This window comes from Palaemon carinicauda, chromosome 8 (assembly GCF_036898095.1).
Source record: "Palaemon carinicauda isolate YSFRI2023 chromosome 8, ASM3689809v2, whole genome shotgun sequence".
Classification (NCBI taxonomy): Eukaryota; Metazoa; Arthropoda; class Malacostraca; order Decapoda; family Palaemonidae; genus Palaemon; species Palaemon carinicauda.
Window position 1 is genome coordinate 118,153,592 of NC_090732.1, and position 10,000 is coordinate 118,163,591.

The 10,000-nt window shown below is 32.8% G+C and overlaps 1 protein-coding gene across 2 annotated transcripts in view; it reads right to left on the minus strand.

Annotated features, from left to right (window-relative positions):
- LOC137644954 (uncharacterized) overlaps positions 1-10,000 on the minus strand; it is a 376,735-nt gene that overhangs the window by 139,224 nt on the left and 227,511 nt on the right. The window lies entirely within an intron of this gene.

Here is a 10,000-nt window from a genome sequence, read left to right on the forward strand (position 1 = left end):
CATGTAACTAACGTTGAAACTGTTAGACTGTTTATTTATTTTTTCAACATCATGCAGTTTTTCATAATAGAGGATGACTCAGGAGAGACAAAAGAGCTAGTCATCCTTTAACAGTTCCATTTGAATGGTCTTCCGTAACATTAGCTGCTTCATACTCCTACAAAAATGTCGCATCAGCAGCCCGTTGAATTCCCTATCAATGTGCCATTCATCAATATCTTGTTTTCCGCGTACTTCTTGTCACTTCTGAATTTTGTAATCTTTTTCACTAACTGTTGTCATTCCTAGTTTCCTTTCCTCACTGGGCTATTTTCCCTGTTGGGGCCCCTTGGCTTATAGCATCCTGTTTTTCCGACTATGGTTGTAGCTTAGCATTTAATAATAATAATAATAATAATAATAATAATAATAATAATAATAATAATAAGGTCCGACCATTTCAAAATGCGCTTCTCAGATTCATCCTTTCGACTTAATAATAATAATAATAATAATAATAATAATAATAATAATAATAATAATAATAATAATAATAATAATAATAAGGTCCGACCATTTCAAAATGCGCTTCTCTGATTCATCCTTTCGACTTCGCTAAAATTCATACCATATCTACTTATCTCTAAAATGCTCAACTTATTAATTCTTCTTATGCCACATATAATACACAAACACATTAAATATGTATATATATATATATATATATATATATATATATATATATATATATATATATATATACACACATATATATATGTGTATATATATATATATATATATATATATATATATATATATATATATATATATATATATATATATATATACACACACACACACACATATTCACACATACACACATAAAAGTAACAGCAATGAGAAGTGACTTAAGAGCACTGGCAGATAGATGCATTGTTCTCCTGCTGACCTAGTGTTATTTCAGTAACTGGTCATGAAGATGTAACTGAAATACATACAGATACGAAGACTAAGGAAGAAACAATTCTTATGCATTTGAAGCAATTGATTGCCTTTGTAAATTATTGATAAAAAATAGATCAATGCAACTTTCATATGAGTTGATATTATGAAAACACATCATTCACAGTTGCGTAATCAAAAGATTTAACATCTATAAACAAATGCCAGATAATTAAAAACTTAATTCATAAATTGAAATTGATGAGCATCCGAAAATAACAATTATCTATAAACACACACACACACACACACACACACACACACACACACACACACACATATATATATATATATATATATATATATATATATATATATATATATATATATATATATAATTCTCCCCGCAAATTTGTTTAAAAATTCTAGCGAACGATTTTGTTCAAGTAGTCTAAAGCACAAACCAAAGAAAAGGTTCATCCAAGTGGGAGAAATATCACAATGTCAATAGGTTTGTTGCCTTAGTTGATAACAGGGTTAGTATTTGAACTCTGGGCACGCACTACGTGCCAACGAGTTTCCAAAGTCTTCAGGCGAGGGAGTAAATAAAAACATGAAAGAACGACAAAAATATAAAGCGAAATCTTTTACGTTCCACTGAGACATGATAAAGTCATCATACATCATTGCAATAAAAAGAAAAAAGAAAAAAAAATCCTACAATACAAAATGACACCTAATTCAAGTATACTGTACACTTGTAGCTTACGCCTTGTCTAAATTCACAAGCATTAACTTATAAAATCTGTGCAAGATACCAAAACTAAACCCTAATGAAAAAGGTTTCAATTAATAAATTCAGTCATTAATATTCTGAAATGAAAATCACTGTATAAAAAATAAAGATGTATACGAGTAAAATTTATTATAGAATATGTTTGGTGCTTTTTTCCACCTCTAGGCAATTGCGTCTGTCACACGCACAAACCAATTTGAGGGGCCAATTCTATTCAAATAACATTTTAATCTAGGAAAATGAAAACTTGTGAAATTGTTTCATTTTCTTCCAAGATTTCCTGTAATCAAACAAACACTATAAGAAATCTCACGTAAATTTGCTAGTAAAGTTTATAAGAAATACCTACTGAAATCCATTCACCGTTAGCTAAACTGTCTCGTAGAATGGATGACTATAATTGGTTTAATCACTGTAACTGTGTAAGGGAAATTACACAGTTGTGCCAAGAAAATTACATGCAATTTTCTAGAAAATACTTTTGTAACTTTTATTGACCCCAAATGTCCAAACGGAAGGTTTCTTTTCAGCATGAGAACAGTTACATGAATTATAGAAAAAAATTACTACAGGAAAATCTCTCTCTCTCTCTCTCTCTCTCTCTCTCTCTCTCTCTCTCTCTCTCTCTCTCTCTCTCTCTCTCTCTCTCACAGAATAAGTAATAATTCCACATTCGACTATATCAATCCATCATAAATGTTAATAAAGCAGCAAATAAAAACTTACAAATAAATGATTCTCATTCTTTCAACATTTCCATTCAATGTAACGATAAAAGACATAATGAATAATGATATATGTATTGACAAATACTTATTACATTCAAAAGCATAAAAAATTATTGAGATTTCATGCTTAGTGAATTAATATATTTCTCAAAATTTTGTTTTTATCTTGAAACCTTCTAAACACCAAAAACACCTAAAATGAAATGGTGCTGGAGTCATGTTCTACAGTATATTATATAAAAAAAAAACTTATTTCGACCCCCTAAGGTCAGCGATATTTCAAGAAAATTTCAAATAATACATTTATATTGCTATTAAGTTTAAGATCTATAGCAGTGCTACTGGCACTGTTATTTTAGTTTAAAAATAAGACGGTTATAGTGTACCTATAATGTAGACATGATGGTACTGTAACTTAGCGGCTTTACCTAGGCCAGTTCAGCAGGAAATTAGGAACGAAAAAGTAAGGTCCAGCTCTGCACTAGATAGTCAATTATAACAAAAGACAATATCAAGCAGAGTACTCCTATCACTGCTGCTTTCTAAAATAAGGTTTTTGGCTAAATAAAACTGGCAAAGAATGCAAAATGGTAAAGTACGTGTATAAAATCTCTTAAAGGCACTGAACATGGCTAAATTACGGGATCCTCAATCAGATAAGCCCTCAAGATCATATTTGACAAATGAAGAGAGGTCAATTTGAAATAATGTTTTACCACAAAAGAAGATTGAAAGGAATAAACAAAGACAACCGATGCAATATCAATTAGGATTTCCAAACAAATGCATATAATCCTCGAAAGCAATTCACAAGTGAAACTCAAATTACATAAGTATATAAACAGTTGCTGGTTTACACTGAGGTGACCAATCACAAAGTAGTTTAATTTACTGAGTTAATTTTATATAAAAGTTTGTGTATGTATGTGTGTGCGCGCTCATGTAAAGTACAGGATCATAACAGAAGTGAAGAAAAATAAACGAGGATAATTCAAAATAAAAGAATCAACAAAGGTATTATTCTAGTTACGAAAAAGCGAGCACGATTATCATCAATATTTGCAATTTGCCTGTGAGAAACAAGGAAATGTGAGAGGTGAAGGGGCGGTAAAAATAATGACCTCAATTAAAAAGGCTATAAAGACGTTTAAAACGGTTATTGAATAATATAAGGTTTACTAAGATATCTTCTAAAAATAAAATACATTAAGACTGTACTAAGAGGACTTTTCTATACATGCTAATTAATAAAATGTAATAAAATTAAATCATGTAAATACTCGTGGATGAGAAGATGAGAGATGAAAGGAGGTATCATTAACTTCTTATCACCTTGAGCAAAAATTTACTTATAACACAAAACCATCTTTTTTATATCACGTGATTTGACTTATCATTCCTGTAGAATTTATTTTGACGGATAAATTTGAACAAACTTTCTCACTATTTTATATCGGTTTCCCTTCACAACTATGTGTTAAGACTCTGCTTCAGCCAAAGCCAATAACTAATTCTACCGACTAAACTAAACTAATACCTTTCCTAACAAAGAAAAAAAGAAAAATCAGAGTGTATGCTGCTTTTACATTTTATAGTTCCTATCATTAATAACGCGTAAATATTCTCGCAAGTAAACCCCCAAAAGTAAATGAACTTCCTGGACAAGCTAAAATAAAGCAAGAGTAAAATCGTACAGACCAAGTGTGTTATCTGACACTACCATTGCATAGACTGAGGATTTCTCAAAACATGGGGCCAAAAAGGTTAAGTTGCAGCTAGCTCCCAAATCCAAGCCTCCCTTTAATCAATACCTTGTTCAAGAGTATATTTTGAAGATATGAATATTACCATTAAAAGTGATATAATTTATATGGCCATAGTATACTTGGGCAAAAAAAAAAGTGGACCCTGAAAGATAAGTTTTTTTTTTTTTTTTTTTACATTATAATGTTTTTATATTTATGACCCTTACGGGAATTTTTCACAGTTAGGGAGCTCATCTAACGATATAAAGATAAAATAGCAGAGAAACTTAAAAGTTGGCAATAATATATGCAAGAGAAGCTGTAGTATCAACAAGGCAAAAGAGATCGGAAAGTATGCAAAATTCCAAAAATGAGAATGAAATAATAAATTCAAAGTCAAAGATAGATGTATCATGATAAATATAATAAATACACCAAAAAATATTGAAGCCTTAGTTAGGTCTGGTCGCGAAAAATACATTTACTTAAAACAACTACCAATTAGGCTACTTCCTATGCACGTTTCCGGTATCTATAAAATAGAATATCAGCAACTTTACTGGGAATACGATTTACGGCGCACACAATTAAAGATCAAATTTGGAGTTGCAAGGATTTCCATAATATTGATAAAATACAAAAATCATTCGAAATTCAAATCAGCCGTTTTCTTTTCTTCAAAACAACCCAAATACATTGCTTCTTGCAATCAACTTGCAATAAATACACAACAAAATAAACATTATTACTTATGGTCAATTCGAGAAATCTTTTTTATTTCTTCTCAGAATTCACCAGCTATTCAGTGAAGTTCTTGTTCACGGCATCAAGACATTTTTAAATGGCTTTTCTCAAACTCATGAAATGATTTTTCCTTGCTATATATCTTCCCTTTGTACTGATCGAGTTTTTGCGGTCTGTACTTTTCTGTTAAAACGAGAGAGAGAGAGAGAGAGAGAGAGAGAGAGAGAGAGAGAGAGAGAGAGAGAGAGAGAGAGAGAATGACAATGATGCTCACTTTAAAGCCTTCAACATCGGCATTTTCCAATAGTGGTGGTATGAGGGCAAGGCAACCTGATTCCTGATACCTAACACTTCCCCCGTAAACAGAGCTTCGAATTAGTCCAGTTTAACTCTAGATAGGTATTTATTCGGGTACTTGGAAGTTCCCTGGTAGCCGCTAAGCCATTCCAACCTGGGAGATTCCTTTAGATACGTGACACAGCTGCGCTCCTCTGAAGGGGAGGTAGTAGGATTCCAGTCCTTTGGGCTTAGAGCAGAGGTTAAAAAAATAGAGAAACAAATAAAGAGGAAGAAATGCAGAATACGTGGTCTCCTTTTCTTTACTTTTTTACTAATAATAAAGCTGAAATTCAGGTATTTAGGCAAAGGTGTATCATCAGGTAATGACAGAACAAAAATACTATGAAATAATACATTATTTGGAAGATAACTTTGTCATGATTATCAGCATACATCAACTCTCATAGAACTAAGAAATAAAAAGTACAATCGCATAAATAATAATAATAATAATAATAATAATAATAATAATAATAATAATAATAATAATAATAATAATAATAATAATAATAATAATAATAATAATACTGGGGGAAGGATAAGAGTAATTTGTAAAACCAATCGATGAAAATTCAGTCTTCATATGGAAAAGCAACTTGAATTGGATGGTATCTGGTGTCCCACTCTTTTAAAACAGTATGTAAACGATATGAGTAAAAGAAAGATAAACCAAAAACCGGTGAGGCTTCTGTGCAAATATGAGAATGTGGAATTAAAATCTTTCTTATTTGAAACTTACTCCTTATAAAGGCAAAAGAATACTGGAGGGAAAAAAACATTAAGGGAGAAGTGATATAACAAGTAGGCTCTATCGCATATTTAGGGAAAAAGACGATCTCCTCAAATGTTTCTTTGGGATTACTGAGTTTTTCTTTAGGCATATAACTTTTCTTTTACAGTCTTTTGATCTTTTGACGATTCAGTACACTGCCTGAAGAAAGAAAGAAAAATATTTGAACTGGATGATAATAGAGCAGAAAACCTAAGCATGGTTGGCTATTTGTAGCACAATATATTTTTTTCTGAACATATCTTGAGATGACAACTAAAACAAATTCTTTTGTACTAGATGATCACAGACCACACCGTGCAATCTTTGGGGACCAAATGTGGGTGTGTTTAATGGCCTGTTAGCTGCTAACGATAATCCAGAATGTCTCCACACCCAAACGAATGAGAAGTTCCCAATGAAACAACACACAGAACTAGAATCTAGCTGCAAAAGCTCTTCTTTCTGACAGATTTCTTACGCCAATACGTACCAGACCCAGCTGCAACCGACTGTTCTAATTCTGATATTGTAACTTCTATAAAAACACAACAATGCACTGAAATGTTGTTACATTAGCTGAACAATTCTCAAATCATTAATAAAAATGGCCAGGAATTTGTTCCACCTACGCAAAGTAATATCCGTCTAACTCCTAGATAAGAGTATTCCGTCCGACTTCTTTACATTCAATAACATTACATCACGCACACACACCGTTATAAAGAACAACTCGTAGCATTTTTAAAATTCAAAATCTATAAGCTAAAGCGGAAGACAAAATATATTGGTATCTCATCATTATCATCTCCTCCTACACCTATGAACACAAAGGGCCTCAGTTAGATTTCACCACTCGTCTCTATCTTGAGTTTTTGATTCAATACCTCTCCATTCATCATCTACTTCGATCTTCATAGTCCTCAGCCACACAGGCCTGGGTCTTCCAACTCTTCTAGTGCCTTGTGGATCCCAGTTAAACGTTTGGTGGATTAATTTTTCTTGGGGAGTACAAAGAGCATGCCCAAACCATCTCCATCTACCTCTCTTCATGATCTCATCCACATATAGTTCTCGAGTAATCTCTATTTATTTAATTTTTAATACTGTCCAGCCATTTAACTCCCAATATCCTTCTGAGGGCTTTTGTTCTCAAATCTACTAAATATATTGGAGATTGTTTCATTGTCATACCATGACTCATGACCATAGAGTAACACCGATCTCACAAAACTGATATATAGTCTGACTTTTATATGTAATTTCAGGTGATTTGATTTCCAAATTTTACTTAACCTAGCCATTGATTGATTTGCTTGTTTCAATCTTTCACTAAATTTTAATTCTAAAGACCCTATATTGTAGATCATAGTTCCTATATACTCAAATGATTCTACCTCATTAATCCTTTCTCCTTCCAATGATATTTCATCTGCCATTATATATTCCGTTCTCATCATCTCTGTCTTTCTTATATTATCTTGAGCCAAACCTCATGTCATATATCATGCATTCTGATAAGCAAGCATTGCAAATTCTGTGGAGTTCTGCTAATAAGGACACCTTCATCAGCATGCTTTAAATCTACTAGTTTCCTATTAACAATCAAGTCCAATCCTTCTCCACCATTTCCAACTGTTCTACCAATTACAAAATCCATGAGGATAAATAACATATGAGACAATAAATTCCCTTCGAGTACTCCGCTGTTCACTGGAAATTCACTTGATAGGACTCCACTAGCCTTAACTTAGCACTTGTTATCCTCATGAACAGACAATAAAATTTACATATTTTTGAGGAACTCCATAACAATGCAGGAGTTTACACAAAATTGGCCGGTGTACACTATCAAAGGCTTTTTCAGTCAACAAATATCACCAAAAGTGGATTTCTATACTCTACGCATTGCTGTACAGCATGTCTCATTATGAAAATTTGGCCAGTACAACTTCTACCTTTGTTAAATCCTGCTTGTTCATCTCTCAGCTTTTCATCTATCTTTCTCTCTTTCTCTTTAGAATAAGCATACTATATATTTTCATGACAACTGACGTAAGTGTGATGTCTGTAATTACTGTAATCAGTCAGGCCTCCCTTTCTTTTGCCATTTTCACCATGACTCCTAACTCCCATTCATCAGGTTTTGTCTCTTCATGCAACATTCTACAAAATAATCTTGTAAGTATTTTGGGGGTCACTTCATTTTCAGCCAGTATCATCTCAGCAGTTATTCCATCGTAACCATGGGCCTTCCACCTCTTGAGTTTTTTAATGATAGCTTCGACTTCAAATACAATTAATTCATTCATGGGCTCATCAAGGACTTCATCGGCTTCAGGTATATCAATCAAATTATTCCATTCGTATCTAATATTCATGACCTCACTAATGTGTTCCATTCAACGTTTTCTTTCTCCAGCTTCTGAGTTATAACTGATCCATTTCTCTTTTTGATGGGTATGTTTCTTCTTCTTTGCCCCAGTAGAGATTTTGTTAATGATTCTATGAGCAATTCTTACACCATAGCCACATCCTGAGTTCATAGTTTTATCAGCCTCATATGTTTTCCTGTCTAAATATTCTCCACTAGTCATTCCTGGCTTTTCTTTTGACTTCACTATCAATGCTGGAATACTTAGTATGCTCTACCTTGTAATTTTCATTACTTCCTCGAAAAAATTTCAAAAATAAATTTGTCTTTGTCTCCTTTTCATACCATTCCAAGTACCATTTGATATCAATGGCTTTCTACTAGTAACTGCGTTTCCCAAAATTCACTACCAACTGACTGATATATATTCTTAATATCACACCATTCTTCATTAATTGTATGCTCTTCGTCTCTTAAAATCTCTAAAACTGCAAATTGATTCCTAAATTTAATTGTAAATGTTTCTCTGTGCTCATATTCTACAAGCTTAGTTGTATCAAACCTACGTATTCTATCTAACTTTCTGTTGGGTGGTTTCAGTTTTAATTTTAATTTCAATTTCAGTGTTAGATATGAAAATTTACTTTTTCTGGTATCTTATTGAAAATCTTTCTAACACTTCCATATGTATATGTATAGTAAGTACAGTTATGTCTTGTAATGTGGTAACTACAGGAGAATTAAACTAACAGAGCATGGTTTGTAATTTTTGGAGAGGGTACTAAATGAGAGATTGTAAAGGTTGGGAAACAGCAGTATGATTCATGGTGAGGGAAAGGTGCTGTGAGTGCCATCTTTACAGTAAGGCAGCTACAGGAAAAGAGGATTGAGGGAAACCAGACGCCCTTCTGTGCTTTTGTAGATTTAGAGAAGGCTTATGATAGAACCCTAAAAGAAATTATGTTTCGGTGCCTGAGGATGAGGAAACTCCCATGGAGGTTAGTTAAAATAGCTGAGATGATGTACAAAAGAACAAGGACGAAAATCTTAACAACAGTTTGGGAAATATAAAGCTGGATTACATCAAGAATCAGCATTAACCACGTTTTTTACTTGTGCTGGTCTTGGGTGTGTTAAGTGAAGAGATCAGAATGGAAGAGTTGTAGGAGTTACTATATGCAGATGATTTGGTGATTACCATTGAATAGTTGGAAGTCTTATAGATAAGGGTTGAAGATTGGCAGGAGTCTTTGAATAGGGATGATTTAAGGGTAAATGTGAATAAGACAGAGGTTATGGTGATCAGTAGGAAAGATAGCCATAAATAAAAGTAGATGCTCAGTTATAAAGAAGGTAAAATAATTCAGATACATGGAATCGACTGTAAGTCAAGAGAAAGAATATGAAGCTGAAATTGATAATAATATTATGAAAAAGGGGAGCCTGAGGGAACTGGAGGGAGGTACTGGCAATGTTGTGTGATAAGAAAATCTCAATGAAGCTAAAAGTTAAAACCTACAGTGTAGCACAGTAATAAGGCCAGTGTTAATGTATGATGGAGAAAGCAAAACTTGAGAGAACAGA